This window comes from Callorhinus ursinus, unplaced genomic scaffold (assembly GCF_003265705.2).
Source record: "Callorhinus ursinus isolate GAN/ISIS: 27379988/994484 unplaced genomic scaffold, GSC_fseal_2.0 scaffold11, whole genome shotgun sequence".
In the NCBI taxonomy this organism is placed as follows: Eukaryota; Metazoa; Chordata; class Mammalia; order Carnivora; family Otariidae; genus Callorhinus; species Callorhinus ursinus.
In genome coordinates, this window is record NW_027397073.1 from 50586795 (window position 1) to 50603099 (window position 16305).

Sequence of the window (16305 nt, forward strand, 5' to 3'; positions counted from 1 at the left end):
TGCCAAAAATTTTGATGGGTTGTACTTTCATTTTTATTTAGCTCAAATTATATTTAAATTACTCTTGAGACTTCTTCTTTGTCCCACATGTTATTTATTTTTTAAGATTTTATTTATTTATTTAATGGAGAGAAAGAGAGAGATTGAGCACAAGCAGAGGGAGTGGCAGGCAGAGGGAGAGGGAGAAGCATGCTCCCCACTGAGCAGAGAGCTAGACATGGGGCTCAGTCCCAGGACCCTGGGATCATGACCTGAGCCAGAGGCAGACACTTAACCGATTGAGCCACCAGGTGCCCCTTTGACCCACATGTTATTTAGAAGTGAGTTTGATGTTCTGGTGTTTTGGTGTTTCCAACTACCTTACTGTTCCTGATTTTTACTTTAATTCCATTGTGGTCTGATGGTATATTTTGTATGGTTTATATTCTTTGAAATTTGTTAAGATGTGTTTTATGACCCAGAATGTGGTTTACCTTGGTAAATGTCCAAGTGAGTTTGAGATGAATGTACATTCTACTGTTGTTGGATTGTGTATTCCATAGGTGGTAATTTGATCCATTTGATTGGTGGTACTGGCAGTTCAACTATGTTCTTTCTTACTGATTTTTCTGCTTGCTGGATCTGTTAATTAGTAATGGAGGGGTGTTGAAATCCCAACTATAATAGTTGATTCTTCTATTTCTTCTTGCAGTTCTTTCAGTTTTTGCTTCACGTATTTTGATGCTCTGTTGTTAGTTGCATAAATGTTAAGGATTGTTATGTCTTCTTGGAGAATCGATCCCTTTATCATTATGTAATGTCCCTCCTTACCCCTTATATTTTTCCTTGCTGCGATTTCTGCTTTTCCTAAAATTAATATAGCTACTTCAGTTTTCTTTCAATTAGATATAGTATGGTATGTTTTCTCCACCCCTGTACTTTTAATCTATCTGTGTCTTTACACTTAAACTGGGCTTCTTATAGACAACAAAGAATTTGGTTGTATTTTTAAATTTAATCTAATAGTCTAACTTTTAATTGATGTTTTAAATGATAGACATTTAAAGTGATAATTTGGTTGTTTTGATATCTATCATATTTGTTAGTGTTTTCTATTCATTGTCCTTTGTTTCTTTTGTACTCCATTATTTTTCTGATTTCCATAGTTTTAATTGAACTTAAGTGGTTCTATTCTGTTTTCTTCTCCTCTTTCAGCATATAAATTATCCTTCTTTCTATCTTCCTCATTCTTTTAAAAAAATTTAAGTGGTTGTCCTTGAATTTACAGTATACATTTGTACTAATCAAAGTCTTCTTTTAAATAATACTATACCATTTCATGGGTAGTACAAGTGCTTTATAGAAGAGCATTCACAATTCCTCCCTCTAGTATCTTCTATCATTCTCATTCATTTCACTTATCCATAAAGTATAATCACTGAATACATTGTTGCTATTATTATTTGGAACAAGCTCTTATCTGGTAAATCAATTAAGAATAGGAAAAAGAAAATTCTCTAACACTTTTCATTTTTTTATGTACATTCAAGTTTCTGATCTGTATCCTTTGCCTTCTTTCTGAAAAATTTAGCATTTCGTGGAAGGCAGGTCCATTAGTGACATATACCTTCCATTTTTGTTTGTCTGAGAAATTCCTTTATCTCCTTCACTTTTGAAGGATAATTTCACAGAATACAGAATACAGAATTCTGGGCTGGTGGCTTTTTCTTTCAATGCTTAAATATTTCACTTCACTTACTTCTTGCTTTTATGGTTTCTGAACAGAAGTGCCATGTTATTTTTATTATTGCTTTTCTATATGTAAGTTTTTATTTCTTTTTACTAGATATTATTTTTTATTTTTTAAAAAGATTTTATTTATTTATTTGACAGAGACACAGCAAGAGAGGGAACACAAGCAGGGGCAATGGGAGAGGGAGAATCAGGCTTCCTGCCAAGCAGGGACCCTGATGTGGGGCTCGATCCCAGGACTCTGGGATCATGACCTGAGCTGAAGGCAGATGCTTAATGATGAGCCACCCAGGTGCCCCTAGATATTATTTTTTAAAGCAAATAGGTTCACAGCAAAAATTGAGGGAAAAGTACAGAGAGTTCCCATTTGACTTCTTCCCTTGTACAAACATAGCCTCCCCATTATCAACACCCCCTACCAGAGCAGTACATTTGTTATAATTAATGAATCTACATTAACTCATCAATATCACAAAGTGTCCCTAATTTACATTAGAGTTCACTCTTGGTATTGTATGGATTTATACAAATTTATAATGATATGTGTCCACAGTGATATCACCATACAGAGCAGTTTTACTGCACTAAAAATTCCCTGTGTTCTGCTTCTTCATATCTTTATTCCCTTTTACCCCTAACAATCACTGATCTTTTTAGTGTCTTGCATTTTCTGGAATATCATATAATTCACATCATATAGTATGTGACCTTTTCAGATAAGGTTCCTTTATGCCTTTTCATGGCTTGGTAGCTCATGTCATTTTAGTTAATAATATTCTTAATACTCTTAATAATTAATATTAATATTCTTAATAATCCTAATAATATTCCATTGTCTGGATATACCATAGTTTATTCACTCACCTACTGAAGGACATCTTGGTTGCTTGAAAGTTTTGGCAGTTATGAATAAAATTGCTATAAACATTTCTGTGCAGGTTTTTGTGTAGATAAAAGTTTCCAACTCCTTTGGGTACATAACAAGGAGTGCAATTGCTAGATCATATTGAGTATGTTTAGTTTTATAAGCAATTTCCCCAGCTGTCTTCCAAAGTGGCTCTACCATTTTGCATTCCTGTCAGCAATGAGTGAAAGTTTTTTTGCTCCACATTCTTGCTAGCATTTGGTGTTGTCAGTATTCTAGATTTTGGCCACCAAAATAAATGTGTAGTGGTATTTCATTTTAATTTGTATTTTCTGGATGATATATGATGTGGTGCATCTTTTATATGTTTATTTGCCATCTATATGTCTTCTATAGTGAGGTGTCTGTTAAGGTCTTTGGCCCATTTTTAATAATCATTTTGTTTTCTTATTGTTGTTTTAAGAATTCTTTATATATTTTGAATAACAGTCCTTTACCAGATATGTCTTTTGCAAATATTTTCCCCCAGTCTGTTTCTTGTCTTTTCACTCTTTTGACAGTGACTTTTGCAGAACAGGCAATTTTATTTTTAATGAAGTCCAGCTTATCAATTGTTTCTTTCATGGATTGTGCCTTTGGGGTTTTCTAAAAAGTCATTACTAAATCCAAGATCATCTAGATTTCTCCTATGTTGTCTTCTTGGAGTTTTATAGCTTTGCATTTTATATTTAGGTCTGTGACCCATTTTGAGTTAATTTTTGTGAAGTGTGTAATGTCTGTGTCTAGATACACTTTTTTTGCACGTGGATGTCCATTTGTTCCAGTACTATTTGTTATGAAAACTGTCTTTTTCCACTGTATTGCTTTTGCTCCTTTGTCAAAAATTATTTGACTATATTTATCTGAGTCTATTTCTGGGCTCTCTGTTCTGTTCCATTGATTTTTTTTTTTTGTCAATTTTTTCACTAATGCCATACTTGATAACAGTTTTTTTTTAAATAACAATCTTGATAACAGTAAGTTTATCGTAAATTTTGAAGGTGGGTAGTGTCAGTCTTCTAACTCTGTTTTTCTCTTTTAGTATTGTGTTGGCTATTCTGAGTGTGTGTGTGTGTGTGTGTGTGTGTGTGTGTGTGTGTGTGTTTTCTTTCTGGTCTTTCCATATAGACTTCAGAATTATTTTGTCAATGTCTACAAAATAACTCACTGGTACTTTGATTTGAATTACATTGATTTATAGATTATATTGGAAGAACTGGCATCTTGACAATATTGAGTCTTCCTATCTGTGAACATGGGATATCCTTTTTTTTTTTTTTTACTGGTTATTTTTTTATTGTTATGTTAATCACCATACATTACATCATTAGTTCTTGATGTAGTGTTCCATGATTCAATGTTTGTGCATAACACCCAGTGCTCCACGCAGACCATGCCCTCTTTAATACCCATCACCAGGCTAACCCATCCCCCCACCTCCCTCCCCTCTAGAACCCTCAGTTTGTTTTTCAGAGTCCATCGTCTCTCATGGTTTGTTTCCCCCTCCAACTTACTCCCCTTCATTCTTCCCCTCCAGCTATCTTCTTCTTTTTCTTTTTTCTTAACATATGTTGCATTATTCGTTTCAGAAGTACAGATCTGTGATTCAACAGTCTTGCACAATTCACAGTGCTCACCATAGCACATACCCTCCCCAATGTCTATCACCCAGCCACCCCATCCCACCCACCCCCCACCACTCCAGCAACCCTCAGTTTGTTTCCTGAGATTAAGAATTCCTCATATCAGTGAGGTCATATGATACATGTCTTTCTCTGATTGACTTATTTCACTCAGCATAACACCCTCCAGTTCCATCCACGTCGTTGCAAATGGCAAGATCTCATTCCTTTTGATGGCTACATAATATTCCATTGTGTATATATACCACATCTTCTTTATCCATTCATCTGTCGATGGACATCTGGACTCTTTCCACACTTTGGCTATTGTGGACATTGCTGCTATAAACATTGGGGTGCACGTACCCCTTCGGATCCCTACATTTGTATCTTTGGGGTAAATACCCAGTAGTGCAATTGCTGGATTGTATGGTAGCTCTATTTCCAACTGTTTGAGGAACCTCCATACTGTTCTTCAGAGTGGTTGCACCAGCTTGCATTCGAACATGGGATATCCTTACATTTACTTAGTTCTTCTTTGAATTCTTTCATTAGAGTTTTATAATTTTCCTCATATATATCTTATACATAGCTTGTTAGGTTTATACCTAAGTATTTCATTTTGAGGGGTGCTAATGTAAATAATATTTTATTATTAATTTCAAATTCTTGTTCTTTGCTGGTGTATAGGAAAGTCACTGGCTCTTGTATATTAATCTTGTCTCCTGCAACAATATTATAATCATTTATTAGTTCCTGGAGGTTTTTGGCTGATTCTTTTTTTTTTTTTAATTTTTTTTATTGTTATGTTAATCACCATATATTACATCATTAGTTTTTGATGCAGTGTTCCATGATTCATTGTTTGTTCATAACACCCAGTGCTCCATGCAGAACGTGCCCTCCTCAATACCCATCACCAGGCTAACCCATCCCCCCACCCCCCTACCCTCTAGAACCCTCAGTTTGTTTTTCAGAGTCCATCATCTCTCATGTTTCGTCTCCCCCTCTGACATACTCCCCTTTTCTTCCTCTCCTGTTATCTTCTTCTTTTCCTTTTTTCTTAAAATATGTTGCGTTATTTGTTTCAGAAGTACAGATCTGTGGTTCAACAGTCTTGCACAATTCACAGCGCTCACCGTAGCACATACCCTCCCCAATGTCTATCACCCAGCCATCCCATCCCTCCCACCCCCAACCACTCCAGTAACACTCAGTTTGTTTCCTGAGATTAAGAATTCCTCATATCAGTGAGGTCATGTGATACATGTCTTTCTCTGATTGACTTATTTCACTCAGCATAACACCCTCCAGTTCCATCCACGTCGTTGCAAATGGCAAGATCTCATTCCTTTTGATGGCTGCATAATATTCCATTGTGTATATATACCACAACTTCTTTATCCATTCATCTGTCGATGGGCATCTTGGCTCTTTCCACAGTTTGGCTATTGTGGACATTGCTGCTATAAACATTGGGGTACATGTACCCCTTCGGGTCCCTACATTTGTATCTTTGTGGTAAATACCCAGTAGTGCAATTGCTGGATCGAACGGTTTGGCTGATTCTTTTGACTATTCTACATGATGATCATGTCATCTGAGAAAGACCATTTTATTTCTTCTTTCCCAATCTATATATCTTTTATTTCCTTTTCTTATTACATTAGCTAGTACTTCCAGTACATCATTGAAAGGAGCTGTGAGAGGGGACATCCTTGCCTTGTTTCTGATGTTAGTGGGAAAGATTTGAGTCTCTTACTATTAAGTATGATGTTAGTCAAATATGTTTTACAGATTTTTTTTATCAAGTTGAGAAAGTTCTTTCTATTCCTAGTTTACTGAGAGTTTTGTATTTTTTTCCTTTTTTTTTAACCATGAATGGGTGTTGGATTTTGTCAAATGATCTATTGATACATCAATGTGATTTTTCTTCTTTAGCCTTTTGATGTGATGTATTACATTACTTAATTTTTGAATGTTGAACCAGACTTGAATACCTGGGATAAATCCCACTTAGTTGTGGTGTACAATTCTATTTATACATTGTTAGATTTGATTTGCAGGTATTTTGTTGAGGATTTTTGCATCTATGTTCATCAGAGATATTGGTCTCTACTTTTTTTTTTTTTTTTTTGGTAATGTTTTTGTCTGGTTTTGGTATTAAGGTAATGCATGTCTCTTTCAATGGTTTTGGAAATATTCACCCCTCTGTTTCTAAATCTGATAAGGATTGTAGAAAACTGTTATAAATTATTTTTACATTGTTTGATAGAATGCGCCAGTGAACTCATCTAGACATGATGCATTTGTTTTGGAAGATTATGAATTATTTATTCAACTTATTTAACAGAAATATGCCTGTTTGGACTGTCTATTTCTTCTTGTGTAGAGTTTTGCCAGATTATGTTTTTTGATAAATTGGTCCATCTCACTAAATACATGGCATTGAGTTGTTCATGGTGTTTTTTATTATCCTTTTAAAAAGGATTTTATTTATTTATTTATTTGAGAGAGAGAGAATGAGCACAGGGAGAGGAGCGGAGGGAGAGGGAAGCAGACTCCCCACTGAGCATGGAGCCAGACGTAGGGCTTGATCTCATGACCCTGAGATCAGGACCTGAGCTGAAATCAAGAGTTGGTGGCTTAACCAACTAAGCCATCCAGGCACCCCTTATTATCCTTTAATGCCCATGGGATGTGTAGTGATTTCCCCTCTTTCAATTCTGGTATTAGTAATTTATGTTCTCTTTTTTTCTTTGTTAGCCTTGTTAGATGCTGATAGAATTTACTGATTCCCCCCCCCCCCAAAGAACTAGCTTTTGGTTTTGTCAGTTTTTTCCCCATTGATTTCCTGTTTTTGTTTCATTGATTTCTATTCTCATTTTTGGCTAACATATTTTTCCCCTTCTCTGGCTTCTGTCAAGATAGTCTCTTTATCTTTTTTTCCCCCCACTTGGCAAATGACATGCCTAGGTGTAGAATTTGGAGTATTTACTATGCTTGGTGTCCTCTAAGTTTCCTAGATCTGTGGTTGGTCATCTATCATTAATTTTGTCTAATTTTCAGTCATCATTACTTCAAATATTTCTTCTGTTCCCTTTTCTCTTTCATTTTCTTCTGGTGTTTTCATTATGCATATGTTATAGATTTTGTAATTGTTCTATAGTTCTTGGATATTTTGTTCTATCTTTTTAATTCTTTTTTGTCTGCATTTCTATTTTGGAACTTTCTATTAACACTTCAAGCTCGTTTTCTCTCTTCAGCTGTGTTCAGTCTATGATGAGGCATTCTTCAAATCTGTTATAGTGTTTTTGACTTCTAGCCTTTTTTTTGATTCAAGCATTTTCTTTTAATTTCAACATCTGTGCTACATATGAGTCCACTTTTGGTGCTCTATCTCTTCAAAGTGTCTTTTTGTCTTTTATTATTTTTATTTATTTATTTTATTTTTATTATTTTTAATTTTTTTTTCTTTAAAGCTCATCATGAAGTACTCTGTAAAAGGAACTGTAGTATTTGGCCTTTAGTCTGAGGTTTTATGTTTATCTGGCTAGGTCTTAGGCTGTGTTTATTGTTTCTTCTAGCTATAGGTTTTAGAGGCTAAAACTTCCTCTGATGTCCCTTTTTTTGAGCTCCCTTGCAATCTTAGGGGTTCCCTGAAGACTTATTTTTTAAGGTCCAATATGTGCAGTTCTTTAGTTGTATATCCTGTTATTTTATAGGTGGTGGTGGTAAGGTGGTGGTATGGTGTGGGAGGAGGGAAAACATTCTATAGTCCATTGATTAGGTCTCTGTCCTTTAGGGAGACTTTAGGGAGGGAGTCTCTCTTCTTCATCCCTACCCATCCCCCCTTAGGTGAGACAGGAAAGGTAGAAGGGTTCCATCTAGGCATATCTTTTCCCCAAATAGAAGCATAGTGTAAGCTGAAGTTTGATGTTTACCTTCTCTCAGGTTGGTCAGGCTTTGGTAAAACCCCAGTCAAAATGTTCTAGTAAAATAGTTTCCTCTGAGGGAAAGCCTTATTGAGAGGAATCTTCTGAGCTTATTTCAAAGGGCTACATGTCCCTTTCCCTTATCAGAAACATGTTGATATTATTCTCCAATCTGCTTGTGAGAACCTGGTAGGACTTCTGGAGACAGAACTCAGTGTGGGGCCTCCCTAAGACTGGGCCTCCCTGGAGCTTTTAACTCTCAGACTTGTTCACACTAATTCTCCAGCAACTTTTTAATTATAATTTAGGTTTTCCTACCCCAGTACTGGTTCCTATGGTTATTTCTGCCCTTGGTTTCTGCTCCAGTAACCTGTGATGATCTGTATCTGTCTGTCTGCCTCTCCAATTTTTGGGCAGCAGTTTGCCCTATGATTTCAATTATCTGATGTATCTAAGAACAGTTGTTGATTATCAGTTTATTTGACTTTTCTCCTTGTTGTGTGCATGGAAGTAATGACCTCCGAACTTCTTACATGATTTGGAAACTGGAAGTTGAGGCCCTCTATTTAGAAAAATATATATCAATCAGTTATTTTAAAGTTGTTGATCTGGATTATCATTGGATCTACTACTGTTGTCTATTTTTCTTTTCATGGTTGGTCATATTTTCTTGCTTATTCACATATCTAATCATTTTTTATCATAGCACAGACATTGTGTGTAAAAGAATTATGAAGGCTCAAGATGACCTTATTATCCACCAGAAAGGTGTCTCACTTTCCTCTGCTAAGCATTTAGGATTTAGGATTAATCACTTCAAGCCCATCAAGGATTGAACTGGAGTTAAGAGGGGTTACAGTTTTATTAAAGTTCAGTTTACTTCTGTTTATCTTCTGTTCTTCACAGAACTTCCTCAGCTTTTGATTGTCTTTAAAGTATTTATATTTACATTCTTCAACTGTTCAAGAGGTTTAGTTTTGTCTTTCTGATTTTCCCAGGCCAAAACTCCAGAATCCAGCCCCTTGCCACTTCAAAATGTGGCAAAAGCCTTGAGGGGGAGACTGGCTTTTGTTGAGGCTTTTCTCAACACATCTTTGTTTCATCTGTACTATGAGACTGTAAGAAATTTACTATTATCTTTAAAAGTTTTATACCTAACTCTTTGGCCTCAAACATAGCTCCAAAATTCAGCAGATGTCTTTTGGGAGAAACATTGCATTTGAGGCCTCTCAAGGTTGGAATTTATTATTCCGCTTCAGCATGGTCACTAAAGTCTTGATGCTTTCTTTTACCTCCAGTAGAGACATTTTGCGTGGGCTAAGCCTGATCCTCAGCCCACTCTCAGCATTGGTAAATGCCCATAGATGATTGTAAGCTCATCTAAGAAATGTTCTCTCTTTGGAATTTTTGTTTATTAGATTTTTCTAGTTCTCTTTGCAGAAGCATTAGCATGCTTTGACTTACTACGTTCACCTAAGACGTGGAAAAATCTAACCTCCCACATTTCGATTGTGGGACATATTGACTAAGATATAATGTGTTCTTACTGAACATACCATTTTCTTGCCAGCTTCTTTTTTTTTAGGAACTGTAGTCTCCGAGTCATGATGATTAGAGGTACTAATGAAGTAAATAGGAAAATGATGCTCCTCTTAAAATTCCATGTAGTGGGGAGATGGATGTCAAGTTTCATAATTGGTACATATTTTGTATTTATAAACAAAGCAATAGAAAATGCAGTATAAATGAAAAATGTTTTACTTATTTTAAAGTGATAATAGTACATTGTTTCTAATATCATAACATTAATTAGCTACTGATTATATTCTTAGGCAATTTCCATAAACCTAGTAGCTATCTGGAATTACTACCACATTGGCAAAAGTTCAGTCATTGGGAAAAGGTTATTTTTGGGGGGGTTCGGGGGGATGGTGGGGTTGGTTTATATCTTTTTCATCAATAGTGAGTCAAGGTCTGTTAGCCAGGCATTAGAACAGTGACACCATGTGTTTCTTACTCTCTTTTCCACTATATTCCCATCTTCTGGCATAGTTCCTGGTATAAGGTAGGTGTTTAATAAATGTTTATTGAGGGAATATATGAAAAAATAAATGAATTATGTTAGTGACAGAAATAAGAAAAGTTAAATGTGGCATAGGAGTGTTGATCTGGTTTTGGAGAATAGGATAAACTACTTTATTGGTAAGAACTAATCTGACACAATGATGCCTGGCTGGGTCAGTCAGTCAGTGGAGCATGCTACTCTTGATCTCAGGGTTGTGAATTTGAGCCCTCTGTTAGTTGTAGAGATTACTTAAAAAATAAAAAAAAGAGAGAAGAGATTTGTTACAGGTTTGTGGTGTTTGGAGATTGTCACCTTTCCTATGGGTTTTCTTTTTCAACTCCCAAATCTGGGTGGATAAGGATAAAATTCTCTCACTCTCTCCCACCCCCGGGTAATTGGGGCTAATATTTGTTGTTCCACATGGCCAAATAGCATATTGCAAATTTTAATACTCTGTCCTCTGAATTCAGAGTTATCTTACTATGGTTTAGTCTAAAGTAAGTCATTGTCAAATTAACCATCGTTCTCTTACATATCTTGGTCCTAAACCTCTTATAGAGAATAATGGGAAGAGATTGAATGGAGACATAGAGGTTTATATATTCTACTAGAAATAGTTTCAGCTATTTGTAGAGCATATTTGTATCTTACAAATTACTAAATATTATTATCTATCAGGGAAAATTTTTTCTCAAGTGTATGAATGTAACAACAAAGAATCACCCATAGCTGTTTTGATGCTGGCTGTTTAAATCGTTGTTTTTGACAACAGCTGATAGTTGGTAAGGGATTCATTCTGTTCCTCTTGTCTCTTAGTTTTCCAAAGAGCATGTTTATTGGTTCTTACTGTTACCATCTTCCTCACTGAGTCTCACCAGCAACTATCTGCTGATACTGTGATTCAGCTTTTTTTTATGGAGACATTTGCTAAACATTCCCTATGTTTTCTACTTGAGATTAGGGTACGCTGCCTCATTCTCTGTTCTAATGTGTTCTTGACCTATGTCTGTCATTTTTTTCTGGTCTGCATTTTGTTAGGATTGCAATTTATTGAATTGTGCACATCAATGTTCTTTGCATGTGCAGAGTGTTTCTAAGAAATTTAGGAACCTACTTGTACTGGAGTTTTATTATGGACTTGAAAATGATACCTATAATTATTTGCCACAAGGGGAGGCTTATAAGTATTACTGACCAGCGTGAAACAGTTATACTTTGGTCTGGTGATATAACCTTAAAAACCAGAGGCAACCGACAGAATGGGAGAAGATATTTGCAAATGACACTACAGACAAAGGGCTGGTATCCAAGATTTATAAAGAACTTCTCAAACTCAACACTCAAAAAGCAAATAATCAAGTCAAAAAATGGGCAGAAGATCTGAAAAGACAGTTCTCTGAAGAAGACATACAAAGGGCTAACAGACACATGAAAAAATGTTCATCATCATTAGCCCTCAGGGAAATTCAAATCAAAACTACATTGAGATACCACCTTACACCAGTTAGAATGGCAAAAATGGACAGGGAAAGAAACAACAAATGTTGGAGAGGTTGTGGAGAAAGGGGAACCCTCTTACACTGTTGGTGGGAATGCAAATTGGTACAGCCACTTTGGAACACAATGTGGAGGTGCCTCAAAAATTTAAAAATAGAGCTACCCTATGACCCAGCAATTGTACTCCTGGGTATTTACCCCAAAGACACAGATGTAGTGAAAAGAAGGGCCATATACACCCCAATGTTCATAGCAGCAATGTCCACAATAGCCAAACTGTGGAAAGAGCCGAGATGCCCTTCAACAGATGAATGGATAAAGAAGATGTGGTCCATATATACAATGGAGTATTACTCAGCCATCAGAAAGGATGAATACCCAACTTTTACATCCACATGGATGGGACTGGAGGAGATTATGCTAAGTGAAATAAGTGAAGCAGAGAAAGTCAATTATCCTATGGTTTCACTTATTTGTGGAACATAAGGAATAGCATGGAGGACATTAGGAGAAGGAAGGGAAAAATGAAGGGGGTGGGGAATCATAGGGAGAGATGAACCATGAGAGACTATGGACTCTGAGAAACAAATAGAGTTCTAGAGGGGAGGGGGGGTGGGGGGATGGGTTAGCCCGGTGACTGGTATTAAGGAGGGCACGTACTGCATGGAGCACTGGGTGTTATATGAAAACAATGGATCCTGGATCACCACATCAGAAACTAATGATGTATTATATGGTGACTAATATAACATAATAAAATTTAAAAAATTTTAAAAAATAAAACAAAACAAACAAACAAACAAACAAACACCAGGGTTTCCAACCACAAATAAATCAACAGAGAAGAGGAAGAAAAGCGTGGTTTTGCCGTTCTCATCATTGAAATTAGTGAAGAGGCAAGTATAGTTAGATGGTAGCTGACTCACTATTGCAATCAGGTTTTAGTGCAAGAAAAACGTATCACTTCAATTTTATGTAGAAAGGGAGTCAATAAAAGGAATTAAGTGTATAAAAGGATTTATAAGAGCAGATCATCACAGTTGTAAACCAAACAGAAATTGTGTGAGTCACTCTTGCCTCTACAATTACTGCTCTCTCAGCTGCCTTCACACTTGCAAAACTTAGTGACTGGACACTAAGGCAGTTATTCTGGTCACCAGAACTATCTTACCCTTCATGTCACCATGACCTGTTTTGCCAGTAACAATAGTTTCTATTTTCCAAATCTCACTTGAGGGTATCCAAATAATGAAACCTAATTTACATCTAGAACCTTAGCTGCAAGGGGGTCTGGGCATTGTGTTTTATCGGATTCTAGGCTTTTCCAAAGAAAAAAGGTGAGGACATAAGTTAAAAGAATAATCCACATTATCTTGAGGGACCTGTCTGCATCCTCACAAAGAAGAAGAAGAAGGAGGAGGAGGGGTAGGGGTAGGGGGAGGAGGAGGAGGAGAAGAAGAAGAAGAAGAAGAATCCACATTATCTACCAGACTATTATGCCCAAGCAACCTGAATCTACAAATAATTATTTAAATAATTATTTAGATTGACTACAGCCAGATTCAGCCAGAAATACAATAGATTTGCAATATATAAGTCATTTGCAAGCACAAAGATGCAGTTTAACTCCTTGGTGCAAAATGTAAGCCCATGCTTCTTTTGTTACTATCCTTCACTTATCATGCATACCTCTCCTAAACCTCCCTGCAAGCCTCCTTCAAGGTAGAGTGATGTAGACTAGGGGTCTCTAATCTCTTTCTGTAAAGGGCTAGAAAGTTAGTATTTTAGATCTTGTGGGTTACATATGGTTTCCTCTTCCTCTCTCTCTCTTTTTTTAAAGATTTTGTTTATTTATTTGACAGAGAGAGAGAGGGAACACAAGCAGGGGGAGTAGGAGAGGGAGAAGCAGTCTTCCCGCAGAGCAGGGAGCCCAATGCGGGGCTCGATCCCAGGGCCCTGTGATCATGACCTGAGCCAAAGGCAGCTGCTTAACTGCTTAATGACTGAGCCACCCAGGCGCCCCTTTTTTGTTTTGTTTTTACAATGCTTTAAAAAATATAAAAACCATTTTTAGCTTGGGGGCTACACAGAAAGGGGACATGGTCAGCAACTTCATCCTAGATAACATATTGCTCTACCTTGGATTCATAGTTAGTTCATTTGTTTAAGTCTTTTCTCATCATCAAATCCTTATTGTGAGGAGGTAGTACTGTTACTAGAATAACCAAGAATTAGGCCTCTGGTTTATTGTAAGCTGAATTCTCTGCTCCATTGTCTATTTCCAACTTAATTCCTTGCTTACCTCACACAGAGTCACAAGAAAGTAAATATTTTTCAGTCTTCATGTCCTTAAACTGTTTGTTCCTCTATAATGACCTAGAGACTTGTAAATATTCACCAGCTTAATACATTCTATTTCAGCAACCTAATCCTGATACATCTCTCTCTTTAAATACAAAAGATTTATTTTCTAATCAATGTTACACAACATCCTTCCTCTCAAATAACCAGAAATAAAAATCATCATAGACTGAGGTGAGATTATTACTATAGAAATGAAATATTTGAACACTGTTACTGATTTGAAAGTGGATATGTCAAAAAAGAGAAAATATACTTTTATTGCCCCTTAAAATTTGCAGAATAAAATATACTATAAGGCAAAAAAAATTTGGGGCTGTGGTTTGTCTCCTTTGTTGTAACAGTATTGCCAATGTTAAAATATGGAACATAATACAGGCATACCTTGGAGATACTGCTGGTTCTGTTCCAGACCACCACAATAAAGCAAGTCAAATAATTTTTTGGTTTCCCAGTGGATATACAATTATGTTTACACCATATTGTAGCCTATTCAGTGTGCAATAGATTTATGTCAAAAAAAAAAACCCAATATAGACACCTTCACTAAAAAACACTTTATTGGGGCGCCTGGGTGGCTAAGTTGTTGAGCGTCTTGCCTTCAGCTCAGGTCATGATCCCAGCATCCTGGGATTGAGCCCTGCATCAAGCTCCCTGCTCAGCAGGAAGCCTGATTCTCCCTCTCCCACTGCCCTGCTTGTGTTCCCTCTCTCACTGTCTCTCTCTCTGTCAAATAAATAAATAAAATCTTAAAAAAATACTTTATTGCTAAAAAATGCTAACTATAATCTGAACTTTCAGCAAGTCAACCTTTTTTCTGGTGGGGGATCTTGCCTCCATGTTGATGGCTACTGACAGATCAAGATGGTACTGCTGAAGGTTGGGGTGGTTGTGGCAATATAAAAAATAAGACAACAATGAAGTTTGCCACATTGGTTGACTCTTCCTTTCACAAACAAATTTTCTGTAGCATGCAACGCTGTTTGATAGCATTTTGCCCACAGTAGGACTTCTTTCAAAATTGGAGTCAATTTTCTCAAACCCTGACAATGCTTTCCCAACTAATTCATATAATTTTCTAAATCTGATGTCATTTCAACAGTCTTCACCAGGAGTAGATTACATCTCAAGAAACCACTTTCTTTGCTCATCGATAACAAGCAACCTCTCAAACATTTAAGTTTCATCATGAGATTGTAGCAATTCAGTCATGTCTTCAGGTTTCACTTCTAATTCTAGTTCTCTTGCTATTTCCACCACATCTGCGGTTACTTCCTCCACTGAAGTCTTGAACCCCTCAAAGTCATCCATGAAGGTTCCAAACTCCTGTTAAGGGTTAATAGTATTTTGACCTCTTCTAATGGTTCATGTATGTTTTTAATGGCATCTAGAATGGTGAATCCTTTCCAGATGGTTTTTAATTAACTTTGCCCAGATCCATTAAAAGAATCTCTATCTATGGCAGTTTTAGTCTTATGAAATGTATTTTTTAAGTCTTAAGACCTGAAAGTCAAAATTACTCCTTGATTCATGGGCTGCAGAATGAATGTTTTGCTGGTAGGTGTGAAAACTACATTCGTTTCCTTGTACATCACCATCAAAGTTGTTGGGTGACCAGGTAAATACATTGTCACTGAGAAGTACTATTTTGAAAGAAATCTTTTCTGAACAGTAGGTCTCAACAGTGGCCTTAACATATTCAGTAACCATGCTGTCATCGAGACTTTGTTGTTCCATTTCTAGAGCATAGGCAGAGTAGTTTTAGCATAATTATTAAGGGCTCTAGGATTTTTGGAATGGTAAATGATAAATGGTAATGGTAAATGGTAAATGGTAAATTGGTTTCAACTTAAAGTCACTAGCTGCATTAGCCTCTAACAAGAGAGTCAGCCTGTCCATTGAAGCTTTGAAGCCAGGCATTCTCCTCTCTAGCTGTGAAAGTCCTATTTGGCATCTTTTCCCAATAGAAGGCCATTTTGCCTACATTAAAAATATATTATTTAGTGTAGCCACCCCCATTAATGATCTTAACTAAATCTGGATAACTTGCTGCAGCTTCTCCATTAGCACTTGTGGCTTCACCTTGCACTTTGATGTTATGGAGACGGCTTCTTCCATTAAGCCTCATGAACCACACTCTGCTAGCTTCAGACTTTTCTCCTGCAGCTTCCTCACCTCCCTCAGCCTTCA